Source organism: Osmerus mordax, chromosome 5, assembly GCF_038355195.1.
Source record: "Osmerus mordax isolate fOsmMor3 chromosome 5, fOsmMor3.pri, whole genome shotgun sequence".
NCBI classification, from domain to species: Eukaryota; Metazoa; Chordata; class Actinopteri; order Osmeriformes; family Osmeridae; genus Osmerus; species Osmerus mordax.
The window spans coordinates 21,215,679-21,223,539 of NC_090054.1; positions in this window are offsets into that span (position 1 = coordinate 21,215,679).

Below are 7,861 nucleotides of genomic sequence, written 5' to 3' on the forward strand. Positions count from 1 at the left end.
CCAGATGCCTCCACACATCCTCTCAGACGACTGCACACTCTAACGTACCGATGGCTGGCAGACGTTTCTGAATTAAAGCAGAAAACTATAAAAAATGCATCGGCAGTATGAATGGGTGACCTATATTCTCCCCCCCAAATAAATAAATAAACAGGGTTTAGGAGCGGGATGGCAGTCTTCAGAACTGGGACACAGGAGAAGGTAATAACATTATAACAATAAAGGCTTTTGATCTCACACTGTCAGCGTAATGGAGACTAATCCCATTCTTTTCCATTTCCCCTCAAGTCCTCCTCCACAATCGGGCTATCCCACAATGCCGTCTGCGGTTTGACTGGCCCAGCGGTGTGTCTCTCTACTGCTCCTCAATGCTACAATTCCTGTTTCCTGTCTACTAGTCTGCACTCAAAGGACTGGTGAATGGATGGCTTGTTGTTCTGTGATGTGTAGCTCTGGAACAGTTCATTCTGGTGTTATCAGAAACACTGTAGCTTGCAGTTCCAAGGTGCCCTGTACAGATCTCTCTCTTAGACTGACAGAGATGCAGCCTCTCTCTTCTCTTTTCTATCCTTGCCCATCTCTCTTCATCTCTCCCTCGCCTTCTATTTCTCTTTCTCTCTGTCTCTTTTCTCTCTGTATCACTCTCTTTTTTATTTGTGTGTCTATTTGTTTGTCTCTCACTTTCTCTCTTTCTATCTCTCAGCCTCTCTCCCTTTTGTGTCTCAGCGGATCTGTCCTTCACAGTTACTCAGCCTGTGTCTGGAACCAGCGCCTGTAGAAAAGGCCACTGGTCTCTCTCTCTGTAGATCTGTCTGTATAACTGCTGTCTCTATCTCTCCCTATGTCTCTCTCTCTCTCCCTCTCTCTCACTCTCACTCTCTATCCCCCCCACTCTCTCTCTCTCTCTCTCTCTCTCTCTCTCTCTCTCTCTGTAGATCTGTCTGTATAACTGCTGTCTCTCTCTCTCCCTATGTCTCTCTCTCTCTCCCTCTCCCCCCTCTCACTCTCTATCCCCCCACTCTCTCTCTCTCTCTCTGTCTCTCTCTCTCTCTCTCTATCTCTTTCTCTATCTCTCCCTCTCTCTCTCTGTAGATCTGTGTCAGTCTTGACCGAGTCCGATACAGTGCGAGCGAGACGCCTTCTGGAAATGAGAACAAAGAAAAGAAGAAGGAAGGGTAAACAGCAGGTACGACCACAACAGGTCCTCCTGGAGGGCTCTCTGCTGCCTGTCTGGTGAGGAGGAAGAGAGGGCTCTCTGCTGCCTGTCTGGTGAGGAGGAAGAGAGGGCTCCCTCCTGCCTGTCTGGTGAGGAGGTAGAGAGGGCTCTCTGCTGCCTGTCTGGTGAGGAGGTAGAGAGGGCTCCCTCCTGCCTGTCTGGTGAGGAGGAAGAGAGGGCTCTCTGCTGCCTGTCTGGTGAGGAGGTAGAGAGGGCTCCCTCCTGCCTGTCTGGTGAGGAGGTAGAGAGGGCTCCCTCCTCCTCCTAGGGAACATGTCCCTGGTGACGTCAGGACTGGGTTCTTTGGTAGATCCTTCAAGCCGAACCTGAATAAACCATGTTGTGTTTGTTCATTTATGTCTCTGCTACCTGTTGGATTCCTCTTCATCCAGGGAATCAGTCTCGCTTTGTACCTCTGCTGAGAGAGCAACATTTGGTTTTATCTGCTCTGCAAAGGCCATCCTGTCTCTAAAGTGACACATTGAAACAATATTGAGCGAGGGCGGTGGGGAAGGGAGGGAGGGGTGGCTGTGTCTGTGTGTGTGCTCTTGCACGCTTGTGTGCGTGTGTGTGCGTGTGTTTGAGTGTCAGTGAGTGCGTACACGTGTGGGCAAGGGGGTTTGTGTCTGGTTGAGTTTGACGAGGCTGACGGCTGTTTGGTACTGTGATGCAGAAGTGTGTATCCATGCTGAAATAGCTAATTGGGAAACATGGTGTACCACCTCTCCTGGCACATTAAGCATGGGATTCTCTAAGGATCGCTGGATACAGGTTTGAGCCCTGATGAACCTTGTTCATTGTCTTCAATCAGACAGCTGCTGTGCTGTGTGGTTGGTGTAAACCATGAACTATCAACCCATCGTGACGCACCACCAAAACTTGTCGCGCTTCAGTCCCTGGGGGGGTTAGCCCCTCCCCTCTGACCTCCTTGGCTGCTGTGATTGGCTCCTCGGTGTGATTGGCTCTTCGGTGTGATTGGCTCCTTGGGCTTGGAATGAAAGAACCATGAAGAAGTGTGGGTTCTAACCCGACAGGGAAGCAGAGGCGCGAGGAGACAGATGGACGTGAAAATCCATATTTCATTTGGTCACAGTGGGGGTGCAGAGGGGGGAGGAGGAGAGGAGCGGGGGAGGGGAGGAGGGGGGGAGGAGGGAGGCAGCCTCACAGCGCCTCATTCGTCCAGTATGAGGGACCGTGTAGAAAATAACTGAGTATGAGAGGCCGTATAGGACTTAATTCATACTTGGTCTCACATACACGCCATGACCTCACATATATACCATTATACTCTCACATATATACCATTATACTCTCACATATATACCATTATACTCTCACGTATACACCATTATACTCTCACGTATACACCATTATACTCTCACATACACACCATGACCTCACATATATACCATTATACTCTCACATATATACCATTATACTCTCACATATACACCATTATACTCTCACATATACACTATTATACTCTCACATATACACCATTATACTCTCACATATACACCATTATACTCTCACATATACACCATTATACTCTCACATATACACCATTATACTCTTGCACATAAACTGGCATACTCTCTTACACACACAAAAATACCGTCTTATATGCACCATCATACTAAAGTATGACAATATATGTAAGAGACAAATAGTATGTGTGAAACAGAATGTTACTATATGTAAGAGAATAACAGGATGTGTAAGAGAGAATACTTATCTATGTGAGAGAGAATACTTGTCTATGTGAGAGAGAATACTTGTCTATGTGAGAGAGAATACTTGTCTATGTGAGAGAGTATATTTGTCTATGTGAGAGAGAATACTTGTCTATGTGAGAGAGTATATTTGTCTATGTGAGAGAGAATACTTGTCTATATGAGAGAGAATACTTGTCTATGTGAGAGAGTTTGATTGAAACGGAAGGCAGTTTGATTGAAAAGGAAGTAGTACTGAATTCTCAGTTCCTGATTGGCTTACAAATGAAGAAGAAGGATTTGGGGTAGATGTAGCTAACGCCCACCTTCCCTATCAAGACGAGACTGAGTGACATGGCAAGATGGCAGAGAGTGGGCGGCTTAATGAAGCCATTGGACTTATTAATAACATTTTGAATACTCCAAATGCTGCGGCGTTATTGTAGGGAGGACAGACCCGTTCCTGAAATACGTTTTTACAGTTATTCCTGGGGAAATTATGGAATTAAATTACATATTAACTATACTAAAATAATTGTGCACAATAATATTGGCTAAATGTAGACGTTTTTAAAGGTTTAATTTTACCTCGAAGCTTTTTGTGAAAAAGAGGCTAGTTTCACGACGGCGACTTTGGATGTAGACTAGGCTACTTTAACATGTTAGCTGATTAGCCAGTATGAGTGAGATATGTATACAGTCACATTAACAAACCTCTTCTTTGTAAACTATTTCGTCTTAAATACGATGGGAACACATCACATTAACAATTCCAAAACGCACCACACGCCAAACACATTTTTTGTCAAGCGTCTCTAAGCTCAGATTCCGAGTCGGATCCATGAAGCTATTTCGTTGCAGTGAATGGGTGCGGGCACTCATCGTGCATAGGGGCCTACACTCAAATAGGATCCTAAAAGTCCCAACTGGAAAATGTTGTGAACAGATTTACATCAAATTCAGGTTGTGGCATTGAAGCTTAGGTTAGTAGCCAAGGGTGTAAAGACCACTCGACTAATTAAAGACGTCAACGGTTAAAACCCCAGTGCCACGGGACGGTATTCACACAGGCATTTAATTTAAATGATAGTTTGTTTCATCAATTGAAAAACTGATCTAGGACTTTTGACTCAAGTAGTGGGGGTCGGTATAGCTTCCTAAACAACTATGTAATTCTACATTTGAGTTTTTTTGTGGATTTGCTTGAATCGTTGTCAGAAATGTTGGAATCAAAGACGACAGCCATCCACAGTGGCTATTTCTGACGCTAACGATGAAATGCGCCTGCTCTTCAGACCTCGATCAGGTGCATCACGGAGCGGCAGCAGCACTCTGTCAGGAGTTAGTCTTAACCGAAATACTGCGGAGTTTGATATTGGGTTTGCGACATCACTTGGCTGGCATTAAGACTAGCTCCTGACAGAGTGCTGCTGCCGCTCCTTGATGCACCTGATCCAGGTCTGAAGAGCCGGCGCATTTCATTGTCAACGTTAGCGTTAGAAACAGCCCCCGTGTATGGCTGTCGTCTTTGATACAACATTTCTGACAATGACGCCGCAGGATTTGTAGTATGCAAAATGTTATTAATGAATCCATCTTGTCATGTCACTCAGTCTCGTCTTGATAGGGAAGGTGGGCGTTAGCTACATCTACCCCAAATCCTTCTTCATGTGTAAGCCAATCAGGAACTGAGAATTCAGTACTACTTCCTTTTCAATCAAACTCTCTCACATAGACATGTATTCTCTCTCATATAGACAAGTATTCTCTCTCACAAAGACAAGTATTCTCTCTCACATAGACAAGTATTCTCTCTCACATAGACAAGTATTCTCTCTCACATAGACAAGTATTCTCTCTCACATAGACAAGTATTCTCTCTCACATAGACAAGTATTCTCTCTTACATAGACTAGTATTCTCTCTTACACATCCTGTTATTCTCGTACATATACTAACATTCTGTTTCACACATACTATTTGTCTCTTGCATATATTGTCATACTTTAGTATGATGGTGCATATAAGAGGGTATTTTTGTGTGTGTAAGAGAGTATGCCAGTTTATGTGCAAGAGTATAATGGTGTATATGTGAGAGTACAATAGTGTATATGTGAGAGTATAATGGTGTATATGTGAGAGTATAATGGTGTATATGTGAGAGTATAATGGTGTATATGTGAGAGTATAATAGTGTTTATGTGAGAGTATAATGGTACATATGTGAGAGTATAATGGTATATATGTGAGGTCATGGTGTGTATGTGAGAGTATAATGGTGTATACGTGAGAGTATAATGGTGTATACGTGAGAGTATAATGGTATATATGTGAGAGTATAATGGTATATATGTGAGAGTATAATGGTATATATGTGAGGTTATGGTGTTGTATGTGAGACCAAGTAGTTTATGTGCAAGAGTATAATGGTATATATGTGAGAGTATAATGGTATATATGTGAGGTTATGGTGTTGTATGTGAGACCAAGTAGTTTATGTGCAAGAGTATAATGGTATATATGTGAGAGTATAATGGTATATATGTGAGAGTATGATGGTATATATGTGAGAGTATAATGGTATATATGTGAGAGTATGATGGTATATATGTGAGGTCATGGCGTGTATGTGAGACCAAGTATGAATTATGGCCTATACGGCCTCTCATAACTGAGACTGTCCTTACACATCCACATTCACATATTAAACGTGCATTTCCTGGCAAGACACGATACAGCCCTGCCCTGAAATGCCCCCCCCCCCTCCTGCAGGCCTCCTGTGGATGTGTTTCATGTGTGTTTGTGTAAGGACAGTCTGCATTGTTTCATAAACGGTAATGTGTGTCTCTTCAGATATGTTCTCAGTTTAAATGTTCCCATTATCCTGGTCTGCTCAGTGGCTGCGAGCGTAGCTCAGAATACAATATGTGGGAGGTTGAGTGGGAGGCTGTTGATCATATTGAAACAACACGTGTTTCCTTCATCCAGGGATGTTTGCCACAGCGTCCGTCCTGGCCAACGGCGCCCCAAAGCCGCCCCAAAGCCGCCAAGTGTCACATAAACAAAACCCACGACAGAACAAACCATCGCTGTTATTGAATCGTACTCGTGGAGAGAAGAAAAGAAAAAAACAGAGAATGAAGCCAGGTGATCAGTCACTACGCCGCATTGTTGATGCAGCACTGCAATCCTAGGAACTGCAAACATGTCATTCAGCTGTAAATCATGTTAGAGGGAGGTCACCTTGCGTAGAGGTGAAGACAGGGAGGGGAAGAGACCTGGTGAGTAATTCATCTCCATGTCTGTAATTTAGACAAGCAGAGTGGAAATCTAAACACAGGCCGTTTAGTACCCTGGGGAAGAAATCAAAACAACAGCGATGGTAGCTGGGAGGAAGGTCTCGTTTTATGATATATGGAAGACACACATCAACTCGGGCAGCATGGAGGCTGGTTAGTTTAGAGCAGGGGCGTTAAATCAAGTGTTGTGGTAAATATTTACCTCAACTGTATACAGTTTATTATAACAATCATTTAAAATAAAACAGCATCCACCAAAGGCAGTCCTCCTAGATGTTCTAATTCAGGCAGAAGTGATTTCTAGTCCACAGAGACGCCATCGTCCGACTGGTCTGTGAAGCGGTCTGTCCTTGAGTGACTTTAAACGCAAAGCCGATCTCCCCCGAGGACGCATGCCTTAGTGTAGGACACCTTAGCGTAGCACAGAGGACGCAAGCCTTAGCGTAGCACAGAGGACGCACGCCTTAGCGTAGCACAGAGGACGCACGCCTTAGCGTAGCACAGAGGACGCACGCCTTAGCGTAGCACAGAGGACGCACGCCTTAGCGTAGCACAGAGGACGCACGCCTTAGCGTAGCACAGAGGATGCACGCCTTAGCGTAGCACAGAGGACGCACGCCTTAGCGTAGCACAGAGGACGCACGCCTTAGCGTAGCAGCGTAGCACAGAGGACACACGCCTTAGCGTAGCACAGAGGACGCACGCCTTAGCGTAGCACAGAGGACGCACGCCTTAGCGTAGCAGCGTAGCACGGGGGGCAGGGGAGTCTTCTTCTGTGGTTTCTCTGGACTCTGAGAGACTCTACCAGCGCCTGGATCAAACCCACTGCTCAACTGTCTGTGTTTTATTTGGCAGGCAGACAGGACAGGGCAGGGGGGCAAGGACAGCCACGAGGCCCTGGCAGGTAGCATGGCCAAGCAGCCCTGGGCAGATGGCTTTGACTGACTGACTGACTGACTGACTGACTGACAGACAGACAGACAGACAGGCAGACAGGCAGACAGGCAGACAGACAGACTGACTGACAGGCAGACAGACAGACAGACAGACAGACAGACAGACAGACAGACAGGCAGACAGACTGACTGACAGACAGACAGACAGGCAGGCAGGCAGGCAGGCAGGCAGACAAGCAGTCAGACAGACATGTCCAGGGTCCTCTCCCCCCAGCTGGTCTCCACCCCTGTGGGACTCGAGGATGTTTCTTTCTCCCTGCACAATTTGCTCTGTGTTTACTCTCCTGTCCATCTGCATCAGAGGAGGACGTCCTGAGTGACATGGACATGCAGCCACACTCTGTGCCTGCTCCCCAGAGGGGCTGGGAGGGCAGCGAGGACGCCTCGCTCAGACCAGCAAGGACTTCTCCTGGAGGAAAAAAAAACATTCATCTTGAATTGACATGCAGGAAGACAACATCGTTTTTGAAACGGTCTTAGGTTCAGTATCTTCAGGTTTAACACTTTAGTCAGGACATGTCTTTCAAACATTACTCCCACGGCCAGAAAATACAATCTGGCAGACAGTGGCAGACCTTAGTGCATGGCCTGAATGATTGAGTTGAGCCCTTTAAATGCCAGTGAAATTAACCAAGGAAGGCTGTATGTCGCATATCAGAAGAGATTATGGAGATCACA